Here is a 17,630-nt window from a genome sequence, read left to right as displayed (position 1 = left end):
TCAATAGAACTATCTAAGGGAAATAAAGTTTAATTCGAAGAGGGATTTTAATTGATATCCAACATTTAATTATTTTAAATAGTTAATATATTTTATGTTGAAAAAAATCCTTCTTTTTCCTTTCAACTAGTAAATAATACTCAATAATAAAAAAAATAAGGAAGAAGTAGATTTCAGTTTAAAGAAATATATGTTACTAGCTCTTAATAATTATGATTCAAGGATATTCTTTTATTACTGCACTACACACACAAAATTTGTTTTTAACATAGCAACAAGTAATTATTTTAATGATTCAAGAACGTTCTTATGCATTCAAATACTTATTTTCTTGAATTAAGTATTAAGATCATTGATTCAAAAAATATTTACTTTTAACTTTTTATAAGATCAACAACCAAGTAAACGAGTTTAACTTTAAAAAAAGTCTACCTGTAAGAAAACTTCTTTTCAGTAGTTGTAAGCCAGGCATTTTCTTACAAATTGTGTTGCCAATGACATTCTTTTATTTAAAATAAAGATCAATGAAATCGAAAAACTCGATTTCTGTATATTTATCATGGATCAAATCTAACTTAGGTACTTTATTATAAAAAGTTGTCATAAACTCACTTTTATTAATTCTTCTAAACGTAGGTAAAACGAATAAAAATTGAATTTTTCACTTCATTATGAGCTTACGCACTAATAAAATCAGAAACAAAATTCAGGTTCACTTATGCTGCAGGCCTTAGACAATTGTTAAAGGTATATTTTCCTGATCACTAATTCGATTATTATAAAAATCTACGCCCTAGAGTGTATGTAAAAAAATTATGCACTTCACTGTGTCGTAAGCATGATTTCTTATAATCAGCCACAAACTGGACCGCTATGAATTTCAAACAATGTAAATTCAAATTCAAAATCTGATTGATCATTGCCATTACGAACCTAGAGATGCTGATTTAAGCAATTTTAAAAATAAAAATTAAATGAAAGTGAAATATTTAGATTTATATTTTATTGGAATCTGAATATAGAGGATGTGACAGAGTTTCACACCCCATTTCTTTTGTTTCAGATCGAAAATTCTACGTGAAAGTATTAATTTAAGTATACAAAGTGTTCACTTTATGTGTATCACGTGGGTCTGGCGCGGGTCGCCGGACCCAAGATATGGCTGTTCATCAACTGCAATCATTTATTGGTAATAATACTACAAATGAATACGATTACTGCCGAACGCCTCCAACTCAGCAATCTGTAAGCGTTAGTAAGTATTTTTTTATTTAATGAAACCAAAATAAAGGTCTGAAGCACTCTTTTTTTTATATACTTTAACTAAATACTTACGCAGGCCCACAAGTTGTATAATACACTCCTTTACACCAAGACTGTTAGGAAATTCACACTTTTGGGGACAAGACTAGAGTGGTTTACACTGTGTGGCTTACATTGTTCGACTTATAACTTAACCAAAATTGTTTATATAGAACCGGTGCCATCGAAAACCACACACCCAATAACCACAATGCCAGTTTGGCTTACCCCACTGCAACTAATGAGCAAAAGAACAAGTATAAATTCGTCTTCCACTCGCGTGTCAAAGAGTTATTTAATTACCTAAAGTACATACGTATACAGGGTGGGCCATTTGAATCTATAATAGCTAATAGCTCGTTTTGTAGTTAACCAATTAAAAACTAACTTGAATAAAAATTAAGTTTGGAGGGGTACAACTTGTTCTGACATCAGATTGAACAAAGTTATTTGGGCTGCTTTATTAGCCAATTTAGATTCTAAACGGTAAGAGATAGAATAATACTTTAAATTTGAAAATTGATCTTCATAAAAAATTAACAATTTTTGTTTAAAACATTTTTTCGAAAAACGTTAGCTTTCGGAGGAAGTGCGACTTAATGATATGTAATTAAGTTGCATTTAATCGACAGAAAATACGCTTAAAGTTTATCGATAATTGTAGGTCAAAGTCATGGACACAGGCAAATTCCTCTATTATTTTTCTTTCGTTTAAATGCAATAATGATATATTTTTAAGTTACATTTCTTCCTGAAGCTAACGATATTGAAAAAAAAATGGTTTAGGTAAATAATGTTAGTTTCTTCATGAAGATCAATTTCTTATTTAAAATGTTATTTTATCTCTTAATGTTTAGGATCTAAATTGACTATTAAAAAAACCCGAAGAACTAGGTCAAATCTGAATTTGAACATATGTTTCCATCAAACATATGTAACTTTTGTTAAAGTTATTTTTTTATTGATTAACTACAAAACGAGCTACTAGCGATTATAAATTAAATGGTCTACCCTGTATATACAGGGTGAATTTGAAGGACGAATAAAAGTTCGACAAAATTCTTTTTTTTGAAAATGGAAATTAGCATTATTTTTTCAAATGCTTTATTATGAAATTCTTATAACAAGAGAGGGCCAGGCATTCAAAGTTGATTCTGAGCCATTCCTTATTAGTCCAAAGGAGGTCCCAATCAAATTTGCTATTAGAATTTTAAAATGAAAACTCAGATCTTATTGACCCTTAAAAATGGCTTTAAAACATTTACTTCCATTAAATAATTACGAGAAAACAAAACTTATACTTGTAGATTATTTAATACCTTCAAGAAATAAAACTAATACTCAAGAATAATTAGTTAATATTATTATATAATATCAGGTGTACAAGTAAAAAAGTAATAGTTTTAGTGAATTTTAAATTATTATTTTTTATAGAAAATGAAAACACATCAATATTTACGTGTTTGCGTTTTTATACCATGCATATATGTAATATGCAAGGTATACTAAGTTTAGTCCCAAGTTTGTAACGCTTAAAAATATTGATGCTACGTACAAAATTTTGCTATAGGTGTTCATAGAATCGCTTAATTAGTCCATTTCCGGTTGTCCGTCCGTCCATCCGTCCGTCCGTCTGAGGTAAGGATAACTCAAAAACGATAATCGAGCTGAACTTTTTACAGCGTACTCAGGCCGTAAAAATTGAGGTCGAGTTCGTAAATGAGCATCATAGGTCAATTAGGTCTTAGGTCCCTAGGACCCATCTAGTAAACCGTTAGAGATAGAACAAATAAATGTAAAAAATGCTCCTTATCAAAAAATAAACAACTTTTGTTTGAAACATTTTTTGGTAAACATCACTGTTTACCCGTGAGGGCGCCAATTAGGCGGTAATTTTATAGTACTATACTTGAATATCAGTTATGTATGCGTCACATGTATGTATGTGATAAAGAAATCAACACTGACTATGCATGGTATTTCAACAATTAACTCAGTCAACTGTTTGTTTTCACTTGTTATAGGTGTGTTTTAACCTGAAATTCTTACAAAATTACTAGCTTGAATATTGAGGTTATGTATTTTTCACCCAATTAACGTTATAAATACTTCTATTTTTATTTGCCAATAGCTCGGACAGTATTGACTTTTCGAAATATACTTAAACGAAACTTTTTGCTTAAATTTTATCGCTCTATCAATTCCTATTGCCATTTTCAACATATATTTTCCCACTCTCTAGAAGGAGTGTCTGCCACCCTCTGAGCAAAAGCCCCACTAGGCACTATAAAACTTTTGATCTAGAGGGTGAAAAAAGCTTCATTCCAAATTTTCATCTAAATCAGTGCTATAGGTCGAAATTTAGAGATTTCGTTTTTTTTTCTCCTCGTTTATTGGAGTACCAATCCCAAAGTCTGTATACAAAATATAGGAAACATTTCTTCATTTGATTAATTAAGGATACACTATGTATTTTTAAGAGAGAATTCACGTAATTCATATTTAAACCAGACTATACGTGGTTTTGAGATGTAATCAATGTGTTCTTTGTACATACATCATGTGAATTAGTTCGTGAAGCAAGGAAGAGGATTTCGAAGAAATTCTTCATCTCATACACACGATAATACACATTCTATCTTTCCCTAATACATGTGAACGAACCTGTATGGAAAACTTTTTGTGATAATAATCATAATAGTATGGTATAACAGTATAGAAAAACATGTTTCGTTATGGGATTACTTATCTATATACCTAGTTGTTGTTTAAACCCTTGACTGAAGCTACACTACCTACGTATAATACAGGTTATATAGAAACTAGTTACTCTTGTCCATAATGCACTAAATTACAGGAGTTATTTTATTATTTAAAAAGGTTCAGTATCACGTACTGAATATAAATGCACAAAATCCTTACAAAAATAGGCGGGAGGAAGTGCCTCCATTTTAAGGAAACCCGTTTTAGGCTATATATTCATAACCGAGCACTTTAGACCAAAAATGGTAATAACCTTTATTGTAGATAACTAAATTACCTACCATTTTTGTGTTTTAATTTTTTTTTTTGTATCACTAACCGTTTATGACTTATACGACTATGACAATTTACTTATTGACTATTTGACCAATATGTCTTCTAATATTTGTTTAAACAATAATTTAAGTCAATAAGTAAATTTTCATAATAACTTAACTTTTAAATCTACAAATTTCCTAAAACATTTACTTTAAACATTTTTTTTTTTTTAATTAGTATTTATGAAGTTATAACGCGTTTAATGTTGCAACTACCGGGTGCAAGATTAATAAAAAAGAAGTATATGAAAAATGTTAACGTTAGTGACATAATTAGCAGTAAACAGTTTGCCTTCTTACCTGCAAAAGCAGCGACCACACCTTGAAATTTTTTTTTTAATTTACAAAAAAAAAGGACTATAAAGGTGGGAAATTTAATTATCTACAAAAAAGGTAATTACCATATTTGGCTTAAAGTGCACGGTTGCGAAGTTATAGGCCGTAACGGTTTTTCTCAAAATGGCGGCACTTCTCCTTCCAAATTTGTAAGGATTTTGTGTATTTACGTTCAGTACGTTATAATAAACCTATTAAAAAAAATAACTGTTGTAAATTAGTGCAAGAAAAAATTCTCAATAATCTGTAGCTGTAATGCAGCATTAAACGCGTTATAGCATCATAAATATAAATTTTAGAAAAAAAAGTTTAAAGTAAATGTTTTAGGAAATTTGTAGATTTAAAAGTTGAGCTATTATCATTTTCTTGTTTAAACAAATATTAGAAAACATATCGGTCAAATAGTCAATAAGTAAATCGTCATAGTGGTATAAGTCATAAACGGTTAGTGATATACAAAAAAAATTAGTTTATATAAAAGGTAGGTAATTTAATTATCTACAATAAAGTAGGTAGGTAATTTAATTATCTACAAATAGTAGACACGGTAGGTAATTTAATTACCTAAAAAGGTAGGTAATTGAATTATCGACAATAATTATTACCATTTTTGGTCTAACTAAAGTGCACGGTTATGAAGATAACCGTGCATAACTATATTCATAACCGTGCACTTTAAAACGGTTAAAAACTTTTAACCGGTCACGCCTAAAACGGTTTTCCTCAAAATGAAAGACTTCCTCCGCCTATTTTGGTAAGGGTTTTTTGCATTTACATTCAATACGTGATAATGAACCTATTTAAATAATAAAATCACTCCTGTAATTTGATGCAGAAAAAAATTCTCTGTAGACTGCAGTAGTACAAAATGTAACATAATAATCAAGAAAGAAGATAGTTTATACTCCTTTCTATACAGTAAAATAGAAGTAATATTTCCACCAAAAAATTCAATGGTATGTAATCAACCATTGATATTCGTTGTCCTGAATATTCCGGATGGTATTAAAAAAGTTAAACACAAAGGAAAATAAATCTTATTACTAAAGATTTATCACTTTGAAATTCTGCTGGCACGAATGATGTCCGATTTTTTGCTTTGGTAATCAAGTGATAATTTTTTCGTAGTACATACAATAATATATGAAATTGTTTTGTAAATCAATAAATTATTATATTTTGAAATTACAATAAATAAAAACCGAAAAATTTCCTAAACAAAAAAAGAAAAGAAAATGTAGTACTGAATAATCGGTTGCGTATGCCATATTTCAGTCAACTTTGCCATGTATAAACAACTTGCGTCTGTAAAACAATAAACCGGTTACTACCTCTGGCACTCCCTAGCAGGGTTTAGATTTCAAAGCTAGCTATGGATAACTAGCTTTGGATATGATTAGAGTTGGGATAATGTCTTAAGATACGACCTGTACACAATGAACCTTATATAATACACGTGATATTATGCTTTCATAACATAAGCCACAACGGAGCATAATCATTTCACTAATAATAAATTGTTTAAATTTATTAGTGTTTTGTATAACATGACGGTAATTATTTATTGTTTTAATATGACAGAATATGCTGAAATAAATTATTGTTAATTATTGATTTATGAAATAGAAAACCCGTTAAAAAACGAATTGTGTACTTCATTGGTTTGTTTTAGCACCGTAAAGACTTCATTAAATAACAAACGCTGGGCTTACCCTCTTAAAACTTTCGTTTATAGTGAGCAATATCATTGAATAATCAAATAATAAATCTCTAGGATGGTTTATGCTCAATATTGATATCTACAAGCGCGGCGGATCATTATTTTACATTTTTTTTGATTTTACCAACTGCAATTTTCCAAAACTGCCCTTTTGTTGGTGAAAGTAGCAAATAGATTGAAAGTATTTTGGTTTACAACAAAATCCAAGACACCACCGTCCCAAGACACAACTAGCGAATACATCAATAATTCCATGTGCAAAATTGAATAGTACTTCAAAAGTTGGTGCCGGTAATTTCAGACTGGAGCTAGAGAGCTAACAGAAGAGAGCTATTATCAGTGCAATAAACTGATTCATGCATCCGACATTTCCCCTAACCGGATTTGAAGAAAATTTATTTGCCACTAGATTGATACCCGCCCGCTTTACTGGACTTAAAAGTAAAAACCACCGCTTTATAGCCTCCACCCTCTCTTTATATACACATTTTTCAATTTTTTAAAATGTAAAATAGTCATAATTCATTGAGTAGGTATATCAGAATAGTTGGCCATGATTTGTTTGACATTTATTATTTTAACTTTTTACAGAATTCTTTAATTTATGGTTCAAAATGATGATTTTAGATGGATCGGATCTATGATCACAATAAATTAAATATTTCTGTAAAAATTTAAAAAATGGTAAATGTCAAATTAAATTAAATTTTTTAATTTTTTCTATTTATTTTTTAATATATCTTTATAAATTATAGTGCATAATTTATAAAGATAAAGATATATAGTGTTATTCTGATATATCAGCTATATTGCTGTACAGTTTCATTAAAAACCAATCGCTAGTTTTAGCGTGAAAGCGTAACAAACAAACAAACAAACAAACATACTTACTTTCATATTTATAATATATAGGGATAGGGATTGCCTGTAAGCAACATTCCAATTTAAACTTTTATATGGGACTAACTCATTTTTGCTCGCAATACAAGCGTATTTACATCTTTCCCTGTTGTTTTCTATCTTCTCGAGGCGTGTTGTTTTTTTCTTCCTATCAATGAGTTTAAATTACATTTTTTATATCAACTTATATTTTTTTACTTACTTTTGATTTTTGTTTGTTTGCCTGTACCGTTAAATAAATGCCCCACTCTTCTCTCTTAAGGGTGGGTACATTTTAAGCGCGTTGAATTCTTTAGAATTTTGTTTTTCTCTGTTTCTCTTTATATTTGATTCACAGACAAGGCAATTCTATTGCTCTGCACACAATTCTCTCTTTATTTCAATTCTCACACGCCAGATGTTCCTGTGGATTCAAAAACCAGAAATAATTGTCATTCTTCCCGAAATTTACCAGTAGTTATTGTCTTTCCTTACTTGATATAAAGACTTTAGACATTGTACAAGGAATATTTAACACACATAAATGATTTATTGCTTTCGAAGTATGAACTTGTTTAACATTATACAATAAGTGATGTTGCGGTTTTGTTTATCCATATTTGAAAAATCACTCACAATAAATTGAATTTTCATTATCATGGAAATTTAATATTCGAAAGATACGACATACAACATCTTGTTTGGAAATCTTTTTTTATTATTTTATAAAAGACAATTTTCTACTTTATAACTTTAATTAAATGATATGATAAATAATATAATACGGAAATTGTAGTGAATGATGTAGATTGCGTAAATAAAATGGATTAAGATGATTGTTTCCCTACAGTATTGTAAAAAATATTTAATATATTGTGTGCAAATGATGCTCATAAATTTGAAAATATAGATATCTCTCTTCAATTATTAATACTCTGGCTATAGTCGTCTCTGTTCATCAAATGATAGATCTTCGATGAACTCATAATTAAATTAAAATTTTGTTTTTTTATATGATAGACAACCTTAAATTCTTACGGTATTATTTATAAACTACAAGATCACACTCTCTAGATTTTTTGATATAGAAATATAAAATTGAAAAAGATAACATTTATGATTCATAATTTTTTTAGCCAACTTTGAACGATAAAATAATGATAAAAAGCCCGATGATATAGGAATTTTTTTTGATTTTAGGAAATTCTGTTGAAATCAAAAAATGTATTTTTAAAGTTTTATTGAAATCCCTAGTAGTATCCAATCTTTGCATATCTCCTTAAATTGTGGCTTATCTTCTTTTGAATTCGGCAATATTATGGTAAAAACAGAAAAACTTTACATACAAACTTTTGTTTGAAATTATTTTTACATTTGGAATATTAAAAGACTTACAGAAATGATCGTTTGAGGGTTAGAAATTAGTCTTCTTAAAATTAACAGAAAAATCTGTCGAGATATTCTTAAAATTAAAACCTATATTAATTAATCTTTAACGGTGCACCATAGCGAAAGACACCGGTGGATTTTTCGTATTACAATTTCGAAATATTGCTGTAATTATGCTGGTTACTATCAAGTGGTAACTAAACGTCCCGCCCCCCTCACACCACAATGTTGTGAATTGAGAATTGTAAAAATTTTAGTCAGTCGATAATGTAATATTGTGGTAGTGACGGAAGCCACCCTGGTCAGGTGAGTGAATTCAATTCTCTCCTATTTGCCCTACTATAATGACATTTGTGTTGGTGTCCAGAATTGATGAGTGTAATCAAGATCCATAATTACAACAACAGAAGAAATAAGGTGGAGTTTTGCATTTTTGGCGAATTTTGAAAAATGACCTATTTTTGAAACGCCATATTTTGGTAACGAATTGGCATACAAACATGTCTTAATAATCAAAATTTTTGGAAATTTAACGCTTTACTAAAAAGTTTAGGGATGCTTTTAAGATCTTCGAGTACAAAAACTAGAAAAAATGTTAAATAATCATCTCTGAACAACATCCCAACAAGTTTCACCAACCCTTTTTCTATCGGAACCTACCTGTCGACTGGATTAATACATATTTATTGCTTATTTTATTACGTTAATAACATCTTTCATAAGTGTAATTAGTAGTATTATTATAACAAAATATAAACTGTACATTCTCATCGGGGGAGTAGGTACTCTTAATTAGCATTCAGGGTTAATTTGTAATTTTCAGACACTGTATTCAGCTGTCATTCGATCATTTTGAAAATTTCGTTGAATATCCAATGCGGAGTTTTATGCTCATTGGAACAAAATGCTCAAAGGGATGAATGCTCAAAAGATGCCTCGTTGGAACTACCCGGTTAAATTTATCTTCAAAAATGCTTTTTTGAAAAAAATAACCTCAGTAACAGTTGCTCGGCTCGTAGGGGAATATTTCCAACCCCTCAAATTTGTCTTTGACTTTGATGGATTATCTTAGAAAAAAAAAGCAACAATAGTTTTAAAATTCGTGTGATTCGGTGCCATACATATTCCATCATGTGATAGTTTTACGCGTACCTTGTACGAAATCAGGAATTTTTTCCTAAGACGGACGTTTGTAGTGTAGGTTATTTTTACTAAAAAAACAAGTGAAAACAAACACTTGAATGAGTTAATTATTGAAATACTATGTATAGACAGTGTTGATTACTCTATCACATTACACATACATACATGTCACACATACATAACTAATAATCCCACATTAATACATACTATAAAATTTGCAACTAATGTGTACCCGCGTGAGAAAAGAGTGATATTTACAAAAAATGTTTCAAGCAAAAGTTGTTTATTTTTCGATAAGGAACATTTTTTACTCAGCTTTTCTTCTATCTCTAAAGGTTTACAAGATGAGTCCTACGGACCCAAGACCCAATTGACCTATGTTGTTCATTTACGAACTCGACCTCACTTTTTACGTCCTGAGTGCGCTGTAAAAATTTCAGCTTGATATCTTTTTTCGGTTTTGAATTATCGTGTTAACAGAAGGACGGACGGACGGATGAACGAACGGGCGGACGGACGGACAACCGAAAATGGACCAATTAAATGATTCTATGAACACTTATACCAAAATTTTATGCGCAGCATCAATATTTTTAAGCGTTACAAACTTGGGACTAAACTTCATATACTATGTATATTTCATATATACATGGTATAATTCGAACATTGTCTTTTTTCCACCTTTCGAAATTTTCGGCAAATTAGCTCAAGTATACCAATTAAGCATTTGAATTACCAAACACTTTGTATATCGTCTTCAATTTTTATATGTTGTTGATTTTGCACAACTAGCAATTGTTTTCGTTATTTTATATTTGGTTTGTTTTCAATAATATTATCGTTTCATTTATCGATTTAACATCGTTTATATACAATGACGCATTTATATTATTCGATTAATACGATGTAGGTATTTGTAATTCGTTTATAATTATTGGATACTAATTGCAATTATGATGTAAATGTAGTCCCATTTATAATAAATGCTCCATCAATATACATTGGTCAATTGTTTTGTACACTGAAATAAAATATTCATTAAAAACAAACTGTTATTTCTTGCGTACAGAACCGAATTTAATGTTGTGAAATATTAATCCAAAATATGCATACATGATTTCGTAAATGCTAGTCTAACAAGTGAAAACAAACAATTGACTGAGTCAATTGTTGAAATACCATGTATAGACAGTGTTGATTACTCTGTCACATTACACATACACACAAGTCACACATATATAACTGATATATCCACATAATACATACTATACAATTTACGCCTAATTTGCGCCCTCACGGGTAAACAGTGATGTTTACAAAAAAAATTTTCAAACAAAAGTTGTTTATATTTTGTTATAATGAACATTTTTTATTTAAACTTTTGTTCTATCTCTAATGGTTTACAAGATGGGCCCTACTGACCCCAGACAAAATTGACCTATGTTTCTCATTTGCGAACTTGGCCTCACTTTTACGTCCTTAGCACGCTGTAAAAATTTCAGCATGATATCTCTTTTCGTTTTTGAGTAATCGTAATGACAGACGGACAGACGACAGACAGACCAACAACCGGAAATGGACTAATTTTTTTAAGCGTTACAAACTTGGGACTAAACTTAGTATACCTTGGTATATTTCATATACATGGTATAAAAACTACGCCACAAGTTTGCAAACAGAACAGCAACCGCCCAAAACCCTAATTGCAATTTTTCGGATATAAGATAATGAAAACCTTGTTTTGAGTAATTTATAACCGGCTTATAAAAAAAGAGCCATCATCATTCAGAATTATTTATTTTCCAAGGAGGTACTTTCCAAGGCATGTCCTCATAAAAAATAACAAATTATCATCAGCTTACCTTTTATTTATTTGATCTATTCAACTAATCATCAATCATACATCTGATAAACAATAACTAAGTATTAGAATTTTCTAGAAACTAAATATATGGAAGCCTAAAATAAAAGTAAAATTTGAGCTTCAAGCTATGAGGGACAGGACTACGAGTCTGAGAGCAACTGTCCTAAGAACAAATTTTTCCAATGATGAAATAAGTTTTTTTTTCGATCGTATTTTTATAAATGAAAAATTAATAATAATAAAGTGTTTACTTTATTCTGATATAATAAATTTAATTAAATCATTCTATAGTAGATATTTACATTTAAAAATATTAACGCAGGATCCACGCCAACTAAGCAAATTTCCTCTAAAATAATTGAATAAAAACCTATCAGTGGTCTTGTCTACATAAAACAAATAAAAAAAAAGTTTGCAAAAGTTATAAACATTAAAGATGAGGATATAATAAGGAAGGCCTCCACGATGCCAGAAAATTTTACGCCAATTATTTAAATTTTTTTTTTTCGTTTACAATGAAAAGGAAAATTCCAGAAAAACAACTGTCGTACTTGTTGAAAAATTAGCTCTTCCACAATTCGATTTATTCAAAATTTATAATTTTAGTTTAACCTAAGCGTCAGATGGAAAAATTGCCAGAACACTTTTTATACCATGTATATATGAAATATACATAGTATATTAAGTCAGAAGTTTATAACGCTTAAAAGTATTGATGCTACGAAAAAAATTTTGGTATAGGTGTTCATAGAATCATCTAATTAGTCCATTTCCGGTTGTCAGCCCGTCTGTCCGTCTGTCCGTATGTCTGCCAACACGATAACTCAAAAACGAAAAGAGATATCAAGCTGAAATTTTTATAGCGTATTCAGGACGTAAAAAGTGAGGTCGAGTTCGTAAATGAGCAATATAGGTCGGCTGGGTCTTGTGTCCGTAGGACCCATCTTGTAGACCGTCAGAGATAGAACAAAAGTTTAAATGTAAAAAATTTTTCTTATAAAAAAATAAACAACTTTTGTTTGAAACATTTTATTGTAAACATCACTGTTTACCCACGAGAGCGCTAAATAGATGCAAATTTTATAATATGTATTAATACAGGTATATCAGTTATTTGTATGTTGCTATTCAAAAGTGGATATCCTTTGTTATTTACGTGACGTCACAAAACAACGATTGCATCATCAACACTGTCTATACATGGTATTTCAACAATTAACTCAGTCAATTATTTGTTTTCACTTGTTTTCTTTACAATTGGACCAATAATACAAAAAATTCAAATTATTTTGTTTTGGTCTCGCCCCCACCCCATATTTATTAGCCGATTTGCTCGTTTTGAATTTGATCTTTCATTTACTAAAAGCCTCTACACAATTTCCTTCACATCTCATACATAATTCCATTCAAATTACAATAAAATTATGGCCGCTAGAACTCACATAGACACATAGCCGCATAAATAGAAATTGTCATCATTGGTACAAAAGCAATAGTTTAAACCCTTAAGAGGAAACTCGCTTAAAATTCTTGAATATAATACGATTGTCACCATTTATTTAATAATTTTTCATAAATGGGAAAACATATTATACATATAATAAAAAATATACCGAATATGAAATTTATCAGCGTATATTAAGTTTAGCCCCAAGTTTGTACCACTTAGAAATGTTGATGTTACAACCAAAATTTTTTGTTGATGTTACAACCAAAATAGATGTACATAAAATCATTTAATTAAACCATTTTCGTTTATCCATCTATAAGTCTGTCCGTCTTTATTCCTATTCGTTAGCACCATAACTCAAAAACGAAGAGGGTAAGGGAAATTTTTATAGCGTGTTTAAAACGTAAAAAGTGATTTTGAGTTCGTAAATGAGCAATATAGTTCAGACGAGTCACAGGCCCGTAGTACCCGTCTTTTAAACCGTAACAGAAAGAACCAAAATTCAAAATTTAAAAAATGTTGCTTGTTTATAAAAATAAACTTTCGTTTATAATATTTGTTCGTGAATATCTTTGTTTTCTCGTGAGGCTCCAAAAGTGGTAGATTCAAAGAGAATAGTGATTCTAATTTCCTATAAAATCCATCCGATAGTATTAAAAGGGTCAATTTTCTGAGTAAATTTTTTGTTTATAAACGGCCGCCTTCATGAATATTTGTGTTTTTTAAACTTATTCTTTTTTTAAAAATAATACAAGCACTGATATTCAATAATTATCTCAGTCAATTGTTTTTAAATCCTTTTATAGATACGCAAAGAGTGAAACAAAAAGTTAGGGTAGAGTGTGAATAACAATGCACTCCTCAACAACTGGATGAGAATATACATAATGTAGACAAACTTACAATGCTTTTTTAAACTATTTTTTTCTTCGAGTTGTTCACTTATTGGTGAAAATTTTGTTTGGCCATATTTAAGTTTTAAGCATAACGTTTAATATGTTGAAGAAGTTTTGCTTGAAAAGAGAATCGTCTTGTACCTCGTATCGAAAGAACGTCCTATATCAAGAATCAATGCACATGTATTTACTCAATAAAGCGTTTCCATTGTTTCAAAGATATTATTATTAAATTGATACCTTACAATTCAGTTTTCGAAAAGTTACTTCACTTCTTCACACTCATCGCCAGACCACACTTCTAAACTCTTTACGTATTATTCAGATTATTTATTTAATTTAAGAATAGTAGCTTCAATTATAATTTAATAAACATATAGCACTTAGTTTCAAGGCATATATTCATTTTTCTCATCAAAGATGCGTTTTAGTGTTTCGATTTAATCAATAAGACGTCTAGAGATTCTTCCACAGTGCTAATTCACAAAAAGATATTCTTTATTTATATAATTAGTCAAAATTTCAAGAACATCAGTAGTTTGTGTATTTATTAGAGAAAGCAATACATTCCCGGACGACTATGGAATTAGCTAATAATCATAGGAGCCCGGGAATGTGCTTTTATTAATAACATAAATACTTTTTATTTTAAATATCAGGTAGGTACTGTATAAAATTTGTCGCTTCATGATTTCAAAATTAGTTATGAATTCATTCTAAAAAACGTCAGTCAGCTTTTTGAATTTCTCATCTCTGCATCTGCCACCGAAGAAGTTTTATTTTTTTTTTAGAAAGTACGGGAATATAAATTTTCTGGTCTAGAATGGGAAATTTATTTTTGCTTAATGTTATTTGGTCACTGCCCGGAAACGTTTAAAATACCCGAAAATCAGGCCTTCTCGCATCAAAACACTACTCTTTGGAAATTACTTTTGTTAAAAAATTTCAACAACAAAATTTTAATTTTCTTCTCTCAGTTTCTTTTTTCTTTGTTTTGAGGTAGAATTTTTTCTTAAAAACATACGATATGTGCTCGTTATATAAAGTTTTACAATTATCATTGTAACTGAACTAAATAGAAACAGTGTTTTGCAACTATTCCACTCTGAATACATCTCTGGCTTTCAACAACAAACATAGTTGTTATATAATTTTCTACCTCGATGTATAAAAGCATCCATTAAGTTTTGTATTCTAGATTCACTTTAGTTTATTGACCTATTTAATATATATATATTATGGCTGGGGAATTCGTGTCGACTCAATAATAATAGGAGAGAATGGCGTAGTTTCGGTTGCAATTTACATTTATATGTTAATTTAGGAGAAAATACCCACATACTAGGATTCGAAAATGGGTCTTTTGTATTCTTATCAAGAACTAATTGTGTACTCTACAAGCAATGCATGCGAAAATTTTCTCAATCCATCGAATTTTATTTTGGTTTTTTGAAAAACATTAAAAATATAAATATTTATTTGCCCCAAATTTCCTATATTAATATTTGTATTATATAAATACGTATTTCGACTACCAAGTAATCATCGTCAGTATGAATAAGCTAATCGTAATTCTCTTATTGTGTATGTTTTGTCGTGGCTAATTTGGTGACGGTCTGCATTAATACAAGAAATGAAACAGTGTATAGGTACTTGAATAAGGGACCTATTAAAAATTACGATTTAATAAAAATTGCAAGGTCATGGTTGAAATTCAAGAATTAATAACAAATTTTGAAACGGAAAAGTTTTTTTCTTTCATTATTTTTGATTTGTAATTTTAATGTTGACTCTTGATTTTTATTTTTAAATGTCAAAATCAGGTGACTAAATGTTCGAATATCATTGGCCTATAAGGCTAATATGCTCATTGGTCAAGCACCAGTCACTTGGTCAAAAATGATTGGCTGAAGTCACAACCTGACGATGATTGTGACATACACGATAAGAGAAATTTTTTAGCATGTCAGGAGCATAAATTTTTATACCGTAAAGTGTGAGTTCTAAAAGACCAATAGAGGTCAATTGCACCCTGTAAACCGTTAAAGATAGAACAAAAGTTTAAATATAAAAAATGGTCCTTTATAAACAAACAAACAACTTTTGTGCGAAACATTTTTTCATAAACATCACTGTTTATCCGTGAGAAATTAGAACAAAACTTTTGTGCCCAGTTTTTCCAAAACAAAAATCTAGAAAATACGTATTTCAACGATTAACTTAGTCAAGTGTTTGTTTCAATTCTCATTAATTATCTATTTATCACGAAAATTTCAAAATAAGGTAACTTTTACTAAAACAGTGTTAAAATGATTGAAACTCCATTATAAATGATAAATTAATATTTTAAACAAAAAGGTTTTTTTTCTTAATTCTAAAAAAGTCTTTTATATTTACGGTGTTTTTTTCACTTTGATGTTTTCTTCTGTTTTAATGGAAAAATATTATGTGCTGTTATATGCTTGGCATTAAATGAATGATACGTATAATTAAAAAATATTGAAGAATTTTTCTATATAAAATATATTTTATATAAAGTACGATATAATTCTATAGAAAATACGATATGATGCTATATAAAATGCGATATGAAATGCGATATTAACTATACAAAAAATTTTTTCCGCGTGATTGTTTAAAACATATTAAGGTTGAGGTACTTTATAACGGGATAGTACGTAAATGTGAGTTTTCTTTTATTTTAATCAAAAAACAAGTTAAAACAAACAATTGACTGAGTTAATTGTTGGAATACCATGCATAGACAGTGTTGATTATTCTATCACATTACACATACATACATTTCACACATACATAACTGATATTCCCATGTAATACATGCTATACAATTTACGCTTTATTTGCGCCCTCAAGGGTAAACAGTGATGTTTACGAAAAAATGTTTCAAACAAAAATGTTTCAAACAACTATGTTGCTCATTTACGAACTCGACCTCACTTTTTCCGTTCAGAGTACGCTGTAAAAATTTCAGTTTGACGGGCGGACAGCCAACCGGAAATGGACTAATTAGGTGATTTTATGAACACCTATACCAAAATTTTGTTCATAGTATCAATATTTTGAAGCGTTACAAACTTAGGACTAAAATTAGTATACCTTGGTATATTTCATATACATAGTATAATAAGAAAAACTAAATAAATTTTTTATTTTAAACAATAGCGCAGCTTATAAAACAAAAATATGAACAAAAAAATCGACTTTTAAACAAATCTATCCAACTAAATAGCCGTGTGATTTCTTACAAATATGTTGTTCCAAAACGTTAGGTGATAGTAGTACATTGTTAAGGATTTTTAAATGAAATTATATTTCATTGATTAAAATATTGATTGGAAAAAAAAAATTCTTTTGAAGCTTTTTTTAAGTTATTTTAATTGATTATTTAAAAAAAATCATCCTTTTTATGATTCTCGTAATTATGGTCTAAAATCCAGTAATAGTGACCTTAATACGGCTTACGTATTTAGAAAAAATATGAAATATTTAATTTTTACTCTCATTTTCAATTGACGTTATTATTATTAAAATATTATGTTTACCAAAAGGC

General features: G+C 29.4%; 1 protein-coding gene across 1 annotated transcript in view; it reads left to right on the top strand.

Moving 5' to 3' along the window:
- Positions 1–1,216: 1,216 nt before the first annotated feature.
- LOC123292779 overlaps positions 1,217–17,630 on the top strand; it is an 83,299-nt gene continuing 66,885 nt past the window's right edge. Inside the window, exon 1 of the mRNA XM_044873493.1 lies at positions 1,217–1,255. The gene's annotated coding sequence lies outside the window, so the exon portion shown is untranslated. The remainder of the gene's footprint in view (positions 1,256–17,630) is intronic.

Source organism: Chrysoperla carnea, chromosome 2 (assembly GCF_905475395.1).
Source record: "Chrysoperla carnea chromosome 2, inChrCarn1.1, whole genome shotgun sequence".
Lineage (NCBI taxonomy): Eukaryota > Metazoa > Arthropoda > Insecta > Neuroptera > Chrysopidae > Chrysoperla > Chrysoperla carnea.
This window is presented reverse-complemented; position numbering and strand designations above follow the sequence as displayed.